The sequence below is a fragment of the Pseudophryne corroboree genome, chromosome 1 (genome assembly GCF_028390025.1).
Source record: "Pseudophryne corroboree isolate aPseCor3 chromosome 1, aPseCor3.hap2, whole genome shotgun sequence".
Classification (NCBI taxonomy): domain Eukaryota; kingdom Metazoa; phylum Chordata; class Amphibia; order Anura; family Myobatrachidae; genus Pseudophryne; species Pseudophryne corroboree.
The window spans coordinates 1217209252-1217222790 of record NC_086444.1 but is presented as its reverse complement, the minus strand read 5'-3'; positions in this window follow the sequence as shown (position 1 = coordinate 1217222790).

Sequence of the window (13539 nt, the reverse complement as noted above, 5' to 3'; positions counted from 1 at the left end):
ACACACACGCGCGGATAAAAAGAGGTGCCCACAGTGCAGATCAATTTTCTTCACTTGAAAAGAGTTCTTTTAAAAAAACACAGACAAAGACAAAATTCAGCATCTTCATACTGACGAAGTGATTACACAAAACGTGTTTAGTCTTGGACTACATAGGCGTGCGCAGGGGGGGTTCCTTGTGCGCACAGGCACCTGCTAATGTCTGGCAACCCGATCTCACATGCCTGATGCAGTGATCGCTGAGCAGGCTGATTACCGTTCCCTCTGCGCTGCACCTTACTGACTGGACGCCTGGGTTAGCAAAGGAGCCACTGTCACCGGCTTTCAAACTCCCGGCTCCACCTCAATGTACAAAAACAGCGTGATGTGACATGATGACATAATGCTGCTCGCACACCAACCTGTCACACACGCCCACCTCTTTCCTTCTATTCTATGCCAATTTCAGCCACTGGTGAGGAGCAGCATGCAGCCAGACAAATTCAATACTGGCAGGCGGTCGGCAGCAGCATTGACAAGTCACTTGTTTTTCCCGTAGCAGCAGTACTAGTCTGCGTCTGTCAGTGTCAGCGAGTGACTGACTTGTAAGTAAGCTGCTGCAGCTTGCAGGGGAAAGAGAGGGGGAGCCAAACCAGGCTGTGGAGGAGCAGTGTAATTGCAGTGAGTGCCATCAGGGGTGTTTGTTTGGTGCACACCACAACATCTGATAATTCATCTGCATATATCCAGGGTGGATATTTTATATTTTGTTGACCGTCAATAGATGGTGCTAGACACACCCAAAATGCGGTGCTAGACACACCCCTCCAAAAGTGCACCCCCTAATAAAATGTGCTGTGCATGCCTATGTTGGACTATACAACGTGGTGTGTGCCCGGAATATTGGGGGTCATTCCGAGTTGATCGCTCGCTGCCATTGTTCACAGCGCAGGGATCAGGCTAAAAATCTGCATTTCTGCATGTGCGTATGCACCGCAATGTGCAGGCACGTCATACGGGTACAATGAGCATCGTGGGTTTGCACAGAGTCTAACGAAGATTCGAACGCAGGAAGATTGACATGAATTGGGCATTTCTGGGTGTCAGCTGACCGTTTTCAGGGAGTGCTTAGTAAAACGCAGGCGTGTCTGGAAAAACGCAGGCGTGGCTGGGCGAACGCTGGGCAGGTGTGTGACGTGAAAAGCCGTCCCTCTGTTAGAATCAACGCACATGAAGAGTAACTACAGGGCTGGTCTTGTTTTGCACAAGATGATTTTGCAGGCGCTCTGTTGCACAAGCATTCGCACTTCTGCAAAGCTAAAATACACTCCCCAGTGGGCGGTGACAATGCGTTTGCACAGCTGCTAAAAACTGCTAGTGAGCTATCAACTCGGAATGACCCCCATTGTCCTTCATGCTGGTAGTGAGCAGTGTCCAGATGGATCCTATGGTGAACAGTGGATACAGTGTATAGTCCTTAATCCTTTCCTAATGAAGGGATTCAGTATTTCGGTGGCTGTCTGTTTTACATCTTGTGGTATACAGCCCACAGTGGTGAGATACTTGGTACGAGGCTGCAATTTATCTTGTGATGTTCTAAAAGACCTGTTTTTAAGTGAACAAAATATGTGCGCCCTCTTTTAATCCATTCTTTTCAGATAAATTAATTTCCTGTGCTCCAGAGATTATTAGAATCTAAGATGAAGAGAATGTATTGCTGGATGCAGTTTTTTGGGTTATAGAATCTGCATAATCATTTATAATTTAATAGGAAAAAGAGCTTTATATTATTTGTACTAAAAGTGCTCATGTACATCTTTGTAATTCTCTCTCTCTCTCTCTCTCTCTATATATATATATATATATATATTAGTGATGTGCACCGGAAATTTTTCGGGTTTTGTGTTTGGTTATGGATTCGGTTCCGCGGCCATGTTTTGGATTCGGACGCGTTTTGGCAAAACCTCCCTGAAATTTTTTTGTCGGATTCGGGTGTGTTTTGGATTCGGGTGTTTTTTTTAAAAAAACCTCAAAAACAGGTTAAATCATAGAATTTGGGGGTCATTTTGTATTAGTATTATTAAACTCAATAACCATAATTTCCACTCATTTCCAGTCGATTCTGAACACCTCACACCTCACAATATTATTTTTGGTCCTAAAATTTGCACCAAGGTCGCTGGATGACTAAGCTAAGCGACACAAGTGGCCGACACAAACACCTGGCCTATCTAGGAGTGGCACTGCAGTGTCAGACAGGATGGCACTTCAAAAAAATAGTCCCCAAACTGCACATGATGCAAAGAAAAAAAGAGGCGCAATGAGGTAGCTGTGTGACTAAGCTAAGCGACCCAAGTGGCCGACACAAACACCTTGCACATCTAGGTGTAGCACTGCAGTGTCAGACAGGATGGCACTTCCAAAAATAGTCCCCAAACAGCACATGATGCAAAGAGAAATGAAAGAAAAAAGAGGAGCAAGATGGAATTGTCCTTGGGCCCTTCCACCCAACTGAGCAAGGCAGGAGAATCTGAGTCTGCTCGGAACCGTGTAAAAAAAGGTGAAGTTCGGGGGGGGGGGGGGGGGGGGGTTGGATCCCGACGAACCGAACCTGCTCTCCACTAATATATATATATATATATATATATATATAATATATATATATATCAAACAAATACTCTCCTCCTGCGCTATTTTATAGGTATTAGATAGAGTGAGATAAGAAAGTTTCTTAAGAAAGGCAGCCTGTTTCCCTGAGTTCCTTGTTAGACTTCCACATTTCCACTTTTCCACATTATATATATATATATATATATATATATATATATATATGTATATTCATTAAAAGAGAATAAAGGCATATTCACCTGGGCCCTCTCACAGGCAATACTTCAGAGTTGTATTATACATATCACCACTTTAATACATAGAGTCAACATTTTGGATCACATAGGTAACTTTCTTCAAGACATTCCACCAGGAGGAATGACAGAGACATACTGAGTGGTGTCCTTAATCTCCCTATATACATAACATGATTAAGTCCCATCTCCTCCCCTCTCAACAGTACTGGGAGTACTAGTGCCTGTTTATATAAAAAAAAAACCTGTTTGCATGCTAGTCTAGAGCGGTGACGTGTGGTGGGGTGAACATATAAACTATTATTAATGCATAATAAGGTGATAAAGTGAATAGGAAACTATCCTGAAGTAACTGGAATGCAACCAGGAATCCATTAATAAATGGACATTACACTGTAAATAAGAATTAGAAATATGCATTAGAAACCTATGGGAGATGCAAAGCATCAAATGGTAGATACATTACAATACAAAATGTAACAAGCATAATATATATATATATATTGATATTCCACAAACACTATCCTCCTGCGCTAATTGGTTTCAAAATAGGCGATTAGGTATAGCTATCTCTAGGATGGGCTGCCTGGTTCCTCTGAGTTCCTTGTTAGGAGGTACTGAGCAAAGAAAATAGAGTATAGAAAAAGAGGAAAAATGGCGCCCCAGGGGTTTACAAATACCCTTATACAAAGACTATTGCTTAACAGGATTTGCAATCAATATTTATACAGGTTTTTAAAACACATAACGGACTGTACTTTTCATAAAAAATTATTAAAACAATTATACAGAAACATGAAGTATATCCATCATTATTACATGTACATTATGATGTAGTTTCTCCTACAGAAATCCATCAATGGGATATAAAGGAAAGAAGGCAACCTTTCTGTTGTATACTTATTCTTCCTCATTAAATATTCAGAGATAACATCAACAAGAAATACAGTAACCCAACGCGTTTCATCTAGGAACTAGACTTCATCAGGGGTGCGTCTAGAAATTATAGAACAACCATTCAATAAAATATATGAATACATGGAAATACATAAAAATACATAAGAAAATGTACAAACAATCCAAAAGAACAGTCCGAAAAAACAACAAAGATGGGCAAGACAAGGAAAAAAACGAAAACATGGAATGAGCAGTTGATAATTTCACATAATTAGAAGAGACTTTAAGATGTTATTCATAAATATGGTCCACCGAAAAAGATTTTATGTTAGACATACCTTAGATAATAATGTCTATCCAAGAGAGTGATAGACCTAGATCATTGGCCGAATAGGTTTATACGTGGGCTTCCAAACATCAATGAGGCGTGAAATAAGGGCAAAAAGTCAGCCTAATTGGGAATATAACAAGTTCTTGAAGGGATATATTATCTAAATTCAATTAAACCGTAGAGGTTGAATAATGTACAACGTACCTCGTGAATCTGGTAACTCAGATTACGAAGAGCTCAAAAGGGAAGCATTCGTATGAAAAATAGGGGAATCAGCAACTTCATGCACAAATAGAGGACCTAATGAGTTAATTAGCATTTGTTAGTGTCTCACCTTATCATGGTTAAAGGTATACATAAAGGGAGGGCCTAAACTCAGATACCACTCATTTCAAGAATCACTGGTATATAAACGAAAAATAGGATCATTAATTTCATAAAGCGCTTGGGAAGATGTAACTCCTTGTTTTGCGTACCCCCATTCACACTGTAAAGGGGTGTTTGAAGCACATCAAGGTATCTTTATTCTTCTATATGCAGAATTCTAAATATCCACAGTTTCAATACAAAAAAGGGAAAGAAAGCCTGGGTATCGTACCCCAACTCACACAGCTACGTGGGTAGAAACTCCTATCAAGGTTTCTTTATTTTACTGTTCTGAGATGTTGGTCTCCAGGATGTATTTCTGGTCCAAAATCACCTCATATGGATCAGTTCATAGGGGAAAGAAACAACCAATGTATAATACCTCCTTCACAAAGTCAATTTCAGTGTATGTTGGATGATCAATGTATCACCATGAAGAGACCCTCCACCAATTAATGGCATATATACACGTACCCCAACTCACACAGTAATAGGTGGGGTGACTCCCGTAAAGGTATCTCTAAAGTAATTTATAGGCGTACCCCAACTCACACATGAATCCGCAACATGAATCCCATCAAGGTATCTTTACTGCTCCCCTCTAAAAAAACGTTTCTTTTTGTGCACCAGCCAAAATGATAAGAAAGCTTATGGTCTCCAGGAAAAGTTGTAACAATTTATTGGTTCCTCAAGTAAACATAAAACGATTTCAATCATATGCACATGATCAGAAAAAGAAAAAAATTAAAAAAAATTAAAAAATTATAAAAAATTGTAAACAATACACGAACAAGTCCATAAAATTCATAACATTCACTGGTATAGAGATTGCTACTCACACAGCAGTCTTCCGACGCGTTTCGGTCCTTGGACCTTTGTCAAGACATGACCTGCTGTGTGGGAAGCCAGATATTTATAGTACAAGTAGCCAATCCTATCCCAACAGGAAATCAGTGCATAGGAAGTGATGTCATCTCCTTCTGTCTGAATCTTTACTCGCAAGTGATTCTGGGTGTTGTAGTCTCTATCACGCTGGTCTAGCAATGTAATACCAGAATGCCAATGTGTACTAATCTTAACCTATTTGTCCAATAATGTCCACATAGAAAGATCAAATCGAATTAAACAAAATAAGGTGATATCCCCGATCTCCAATATTATCCAGTAACCGGAAATGTTCTCCTGTTTGGATTAGCGCAAGTGACGATGGGACATGTAGTCCGCCCAAAAAGCGCTGTTACCAATCCGATGTTTGTCATCCTAAGTGCATACACAATCCGCTACCCCCTCCCATGTTCCACCCCCCAGTCCATGACTGACAAGCTTGCGGTGGGCACATTTGATCATTCGAAGTTAGTCCGCGATCCGCGACCGGAAGTGCCTCCGTCGCGTTGTAAGTATGGCGCATCATGGGATATGTAGTCTCATAGGGATGGTTTTGCGCATGCGTCCTGTATGGCACTTGCTTCCGTGGATCTTCTTAGTGAATCATGGGAAATGTAGTCAGTAGTAGACACTAGCACTTCGGCCCCCGTCAGTCCAGATCATTCAGTTCTCAAATCCTGCCAGTTCTGACATATTTTCCTCGGGGGTAAATGGTCATATATTTATGTACACTCTGGATGTCCCAAAAGAACTTGTATGCAGATCCCATGTTCAAAGTGAAAATTAAAAATAATAAAAAAAAGGTTATCAATATTCTACATTTGAATTGGTATGTCATATTCACAAAAACCACTTCAACTCAAAGTCTGTGTTGAGACCATTTGGGGACAAAGTCCTGCATTGATATATTAATTTCATCTCTGCCTTTGCTAATGCTGTGGCTGAGTCCCTATTTCTGAGATTTTGTTTCACCTGCTTAAGGCCATAAAAGCCAGTTATTCCTGATGGGGAACAATTGTGATGTTCTTTGAAGTGTGCATATAGTGTATGTGTGCTTAAACCCTTCTTTATATTTCTGGTATGTTCCCCTATACGGATCTTTAAGGGGCGTGAGCTGCTGCCGATATAAAACAGCCCACAAACGCAACCAATTGCATACACCACATTTTTAGTATCACACGTGATGAAATCTGAAATTTTAATTGCCTGGCTGTTAATACATATCTCATCTATTTTATTATTCCCCTTTGTATTTCTACATCCCACACAGTTTGCACATCTAAAAAATCCTTTAGACCGGACTTGAGGATGTTTTGGGGCTATCGTTAGGGCACTTGACACCAATTTAGATTTTAAGTTAGGTGCTTTCCGGTATATATGCACTGGTTTGTCTGGAATTGAAGGGCATATCAGTGGATCTCTTTTCAAAAGACCCCAGTGTTTCTTAAATATACTCTCTATCTGTTTATGATGTGCCCCATACTCTGTAATAAAAGGCCATTCAAATTTGCTATCTTCTGTAGGTCCTTTGTTCTTTTTCTTTAGCAATTCTTGGCGTGATACCTGGTCAGTACTGGTTTTGGCCCTTTCTATATTTTGTTTAGAATATCCACTTGCTGTGAATCTTTCAACTAACCCTTCCGCTTGAATCTGGAAAGTGGCATCATCTGTACAATTTCTTTTCAATCGTTTTAGCTCACCTCCTGGAATTGATTGTAACCAATTTTGATGGTGGCAGCTATTAGCTGGGCTATAACATTGAGAATCTGTGGGTTTCGTATATGTTTTAGTGTTTATTTTTCCTGCTTCTACATAAACCTCAATGTCGAGGAAGTGGATTTGTTCCCTACTAGTTTCAAAACTCAATTCAATATTTTTGCTATTATTAAGTTTTGAACAAAAATATTTTAGGGTCTTGCTATCACCTCTCCAGATGAAAAATATATCATCTATGTAGCGCACATAGGTCACCAGGTTCACGCCATAGGGGTTATTGGACCAGATATTGTCCAATTCCCATGCTCCCATGAAAAGGTTAGCGTAGCTTGGCGCGAACCTGGTGCCCATTGCTGTACCGATTTTCTGTACGTAAAACTTGTCCCTAAACAGAAAAAAGTTATTATTCAATATGAACCCAATTCCTTCCAAAATCAATTGCTGTAGATTTTTATCCAAGTCTGAAAGTTCCAAAAAATGTTGTACCGCTTCTACACCATCCATGTGATCAATGATGGTGTAGAGAGAACAAACATCTGCAGTCACTAGAGTGTAGCTGGCATCCCACTCCAATTGATCTAGTGAGATTAAAAAATCTCTGGTATCCTTTAGATGGGACTTATTAAGTAATACCAACGGTTGTAGGTAATGGTCTATGAACCTAGACAGATTGGCCGTTATGGAATTAATTCCAGAAATTATCGGCCTCCCTGGAGGGTTGATGGCATCTTTATGGACTTTTGGAAGCACATAAATTACTGGTGTTGTTGGAGTCTCATTAACAATAAATTTTGCTTCCTTCGAATTAATGGTTCCATTCTTCTCATAATGATCAATTAGTGCCTTAAGCTTTACAATTGTTGTTTCTGTGGGATAATTTCTGAGTCTCTTATATGTAATTACATCGTCTAATTGCCTCATGATTTCCATTTCATATTTAGTAACATCCATTAGCACTACTCCTCCCCCTTTGTCTGCTGGCTTCACGATAAGGGATTCATCCTTTTTGCGATCTTGTAAGGCCTTACGTTCTTTATACGTTAAATTAGATCTCCTATTACCTTTAATTCCCATCTGTTCTATGCCTTCTATTACTAATGCTCCAAAGGTCTCAATAAACGGACCTTGCACATGCTTAGGGAAAAAGACCGATTTTGGTCTGAATGGTGTGGTTTGAACCCCAAGTTCACCATAGTTTTCTGGATTCGTGAAGAATTTTTTGAGGGTTAATTTCCGCAAAAATCTCTGTACATCCAGATATATATCAAATGTACTGGGGATATGACTGGGTGCAAACTTCAGTCCTTTTTCAAGTACTGAACTTTCTCGCTCTCCGTAAGAATATGAGAGCTCATATTAAAGATTTTTACTTTGGGGATCACTCTAGGAGGTTCGTCCTGAATGGGGGCATCCTTATTTTTCTTTCTCTTTCTCCTATTTTTTATCCCCTGTCGAACATAAGGCTTTTTCCTACCTCCTCTTTTCCCCCTATATTTTCTCCAGGTTATCTGTACCTGACTGGTGGTTTGTCCTTCCCTAAAAAAACGTGTGGACCGTCTTAAAGGGTTAAGAGGGGAAAATTGATTCGAGGAGGCCAAAAGATCTCTTTCAAGCTGAAATGACCTCCCACTTTGTCTTTGGGGTGGCGCACCTCTCCATTCTGGTATATTTTCACTATAGGAACTACTAGGGTAAACCTCTCTCGTTGGTTCATGTCGTTGGAATCTGACTCTAGATCTTGATCTCTCTCTTTGTGTTCTATAATGAGGTGGATTTCTCTCCCTCTGCGCTCTGCATCCCCTAGTGGTTGTCAGTTGTTTGAATCTCTTACTTGTTTTATTCAATCTTTTCGTTGAAGTAGATGCTCGAGTTTCATCCTCTGTTGTTCCCTCCTGATTGTTCCACTCCTGTTGTTCCCTAAGATCATTCTTGTCTCTTTGATATTTCTTAACTTTCTTTTTTATGAGGAATTTTTGTGTTTTCTTTAGATTCAACTCGATTGAGGTTTCCAACTCTTTGAATTCATTAGAGTTAGTATAGGGATCTACCAAAGATTTATACATAGCTATTTCTCCATCGAGCTTCTCTAATTCTCTTTTCCTTTCCCTAATGATAAGTTTCATCAACAGGGGATAAAAAATAGGAGAAAGAGAAAGAAAAAGAAGGATGCCCCCATTCAGGACGAACCTCCTAGAGTGATCCCCAAAGTAAAAATCTTCAATTTGAGCTCTCATATTCTTACGGAGAGTGAAAGTTCAGTACTTGAAAAAAGACTGAAGTTTGCACCGAGTCATTTACCATTATACAAATGCGGACGGACATCAGATCTGTCACCTTACATGAGCATCTGCGTGGCTTCATGCATGTTCACAACCAGTGTGAGCACTTGAGAGGTGGCTGTGAGAGGTGGAGATCAGCAGTTGTGATGAGGCGGAAGCAGAGGCTGTGATGTGATGAGGCAGAAGTGACAAAGGTGTGCACGTATGCACGCGGGAGGTGGGGATTGCACCAAGCACCGGAGCAAGCCGGGCACCAGGGTATCACCAGGGGAAGCCAAAATTGCAGAGGAGACAGCGGGGCAGGCGGTGAACAATGGCGATGAGCAGTGGAGCAAGTACAGAGAGTAAAAGCAGTGGGGTTCTGACTGAGGCTGGAGCAGGGTTCTCAGGTATAGCCCATTGCGGACCTGATAGAAAGATTGCTGGAAGGGTCCAGGAATGACCTGGCGGTATTGTTGTATGTTGGCACCAACTACAAATTTAGTGGTAGATAGGATGCCCTTAAGAAAGATTATAGGGACCTAGGACAAAAACTAAAAACAAGGACATCTAAGGTAATATTCTCTGAAATATTTCATGTGCCACGTGCTAGTCCAGGTAGAGAGAGATTAGGGAGGTAAATGTGTGGCTCATAGACTGGTGTAGGAAATAGGGGTTTGTGTTCTTGGAACACTGGATGGACTTCTCAGTCATGCACCATCTTTTTTGTTGTGATGGATTGCACCCTAATGAGGAGGGGGCAGCAGCACTGGGGTGGAAGGATGGTTAGAAGGTTTGAGGAGATTTTAAACTAGGTGCCTGGGGAGAGGGATTAGGAAGAATAAGTGGGACAACTAGAGAGCATAGAAAGAGGGATGTGTAAATTATAATGGGGTGGAGAGGGGGAAGGAGCAAAATAGCCATCAATGTTGATTTAAGGAAATGTCAAGTTCCTAAGGAAATGTTATCTACAAAAAAACTTTTGGATCAGGGAATTACTAAGCTTAAGTGTATGATTGCTAATTTAAGAATCCTAACAAGTAAAATGAAGGAATTAGAAACAATATTACTTAATGTCCAAGATGATATCATAGGCATTACAAAGACATGGTGGGATGATTCTTATGACTGGGAAGCAAACACAGAGGGGTCCACCCTCCTCAGGAGAGATAGGACTAATAAAAAGGGAGTGGGTTTGTCTTTATGTTAAACCATTCTTAAAATCGTATTTTAAGGAGGTCATTTATGAGGAGACTGGAGATAACGTGGAGTCATTATGGGTTGAGATTTTGAGTGGGGGTAAAAATACAAAAAAAAACTTTTAATAGGGACATGTTATAAACCTCAGGTATTAGTTTTTCTGACGAATTACAACTCTGGCAGCAAATCCAAAAAGCTGCAGGAATGGGGATGTTATTATTGTTGGGGACTTTAATTACCCAGACATAAATTGGAACACCAAAACAGTAAATAAAGCTAGGGGTAACAGGTTCTTAAACATACTAAAAGATAATCACTTGTCCCAGGTAATCAAGGAACAAACTCGGCATATTACTATACATGACCTAGTACTAACTAATAATAAGGAAATAATATCAAACACTAATGTAGGGGAGACCTTAGGAAATAGTTATCATAATATGATCACATTCAATATCAGCTTCCAAAAACAACATTATAAGGGTCTAACTAATACTTTTAACTATAGAAAGCTAAATTGATATTGCTGAAACTAGCAATGAAGGACGTCAATTGTGAAATTGTATTTCATGGTAAGAATACGGCTGAAATATGGGATGTTTTTACAACTGCCCTCAATAAGTACACTAAATTGTATATTTTGAAGGTCAATAAAAATAGTAGTAGTAAATTCAAACCGATTTTGGCTTAATAAGACGGTCAAGGAAGAAATGGATAAAAAAAGGCGTGCTTTCAAAGCATCTAAGTCTGACGGGATGGTGGAATCATTCCAGTTGTACAAGGAATGCAACAAAAAATGCAAAAAATAAATCAGAGCTTCTAAAATAGAAAACAAGAAACAAATAGCAAAGGAGAGTAAAACAAACCCCCAAAAGATCTGTAAGTATATAAATATTAAAAGGTTGAAAAAGGAGAAAATTGGGCCTTTAAAGGGCGAGTTGGATGTCTTGATTTATTATAATAGGAAAAATGCAGATTTATTGAATAAATTCTTGTCATCTGTATTCACAAGAGAGGAACGGTTGACAAGAGTAGAGCACAACATAAGCTATAATAACAACGTGTTGCTAAGTACTTGGTTAAATGAGGAAGTAGTCCGAAAGAGATTAAGTATAATTAAGACAAATAAATCTCCTGGGCTGGATGGACTTTACCCCGGGGTTTTTATGGAAATTAACGCAGAGATATCGAAACCCCTATATTTGATTTTCAGAGAGTCAATCATATCAGGAATGATACTGATGGACTGGCATATAGCTGAGGTAGTCCCAATATTTAAAAGGGTATTAAAACTCCTCCCGGTAACTATAGACCGGTAAGTTTGACATTTATAGTGAGGAAAATACTGGAAGGTATATTAAGGGATAGCATACTAGAGTACTTGGAGACTTCCAAGATTATTACTAGGAATCAACATGGTTTTGTGAGGAACAGGTCATGTCAAACTAACTTAATAAGCTTCTACAAGAAAGTGAGCGATAATATTGATCAGGGTTAAGCAGTGGATGTGGTCTTTCTGGACTTTGCTAAAACCTTTGACAAAGTCCCACATGAGAGACTTATTTTCAGATTAAGAGAGCTTTGGGTAGGAAACACTATTTGTACTTGGGTGAGTAATTGGCTGTACAATAGGGAACAGTGAGTGGCGATTAATGGGATGTTCTCTGAATAGGCCTCAGTGCTCAGTGGAATACCACAGGCATCAATACTTAGGCGACTGCTGTTTAACATATTCATTAATGACCTAGGATAGGGGCTAGAAAGCAGTGTCAATTTTTGCAAACAATACTAAACTATGTATTGTAATTAATTCAGACAAGGATGTTAAATCTTTACAGAATTACTTATCTAGACTTGAGGTCTTGGCGGATAAATGGAGAATGAGGTTCAATATAAACTGTAGCAGAATTTATATGTTGAATCCCCCAAAAAATCTCAAAATGAATAATTTTATTAAGAATGCAAACCCATCTAGTCTACCAGGCGATCCAATGCTGGAAGATATTGGGCTCTGGACTTTTCATTGTCTTTCCCCAAACATGTTCAAAAATGCTGTTTATGAACTTATATATAGTTTTCCTGGTCATAACTGCAGTGGCAAAAATCATCTTCTGCCAACATTTTGTGGGGTTGCTGATGTAAAACCTGACTATGCTTACATGGCGGTATATGCTCTGGCTCATGCTCTGCATAAAATTACTCTAATTAAAAATCCCTTTATAACATATGGACTAAGACAAACAGTAAGTTGTGTGAACTGTATGCAAATAAAAAAAAAATAATTTATGGTATTGACTATGCATGGGGGACAGAACAGGATATCCAAATCAGCAATTCTCCATTGTCAAATAGGCCACACACTAAGTTACAGTAAATAAAATATTATCATTGCCTTTTACTTGGTCACAATTGTGCTGTGCAAAGTCTAATTGTACAAATATTCATAATACTACTATCAGATGTTTTTATTTTCCTATTAAAGCAGCACTATATGAAAAACCTTCACTACATAGATCCCACTGGAGAAGAGATTATCTTTAATGAGAGAGGAGATCTGCATTCTAAGTGGTCTATGGCAAACTGGGTGATACACAAAATAAGCACTACATGTGAGTTTCTTCTAAAAACATTTGCCACCTTTGAAGATTCACTAGAAAACGGACAGAATATCCATATAGAACCAGAAGAAATAACATGGAAAGAAGGAATGGTAAGATGCTATCAAATATTGTATACCACATAGTAATTCAGTTATGTTTGATACATGGTATATTTCTAAATCATTAATTAAAAAATACTGTATTTTGTACTAAGTTATTCTGACTGGACATGAGATGGATACCTAGCTGAGATTGGTGAGAGGAAACTGTTAAGTTTCATTCAATGATTGGTTATAGATCCTCCTGGTGCAGCCTCTACTGATGGGTCTGACAGATAGTGCCATCATCATAGTAAGTTGACAAGGACACATTGTGCACATGTTGCCACTAATTGTATCACCTTTACTGTTATCACACTAGCATCAGTACTATGTTTGGCAGATCCC